Raw genomic sequence first — 305 nt, 5'->3', positions numbered from 1 at the left:
GTGTAAAATCTCGTAATGTTGATGATACTATAACTTTATTTACACGCATTCATTAATTTACTCTGTATATTTTTTATTGATAATTAATATACTCCCCAATGCAGCCTATTTTATTTATTAATGAAATCATTTACTCAACAAACATATTGAATAAACTGTTGAATTCTGCTTTTTAAAACTTTATTTTCCTATTTACTCGCTTCATAAAGTTATTGTAAAGCATTTTGTTGCATGAATTTTTATATATCTTTTTTATTTATCTAAGCCAGAGCATTCTATTTTCATTACAAAACACCCACTTCGCA

Source organism: Penaeus monodon, chromosome 21, assembly GCF_015228065.2.
Source record: "Penaeus monodon isolate SGIC_2016 chromosome 21, NSTDA_Pmon_1, whole genome shotgun sequence".
NCBI classification, from domain to species: Eukaryota; Metazoa; Arthropoda; class Malacostraca; order Decapoda; family Penaeidae; genus Penaeus; species Penaeus monodon.
This window is presented reverse-complemented; position numbering follows the sequence as displayed.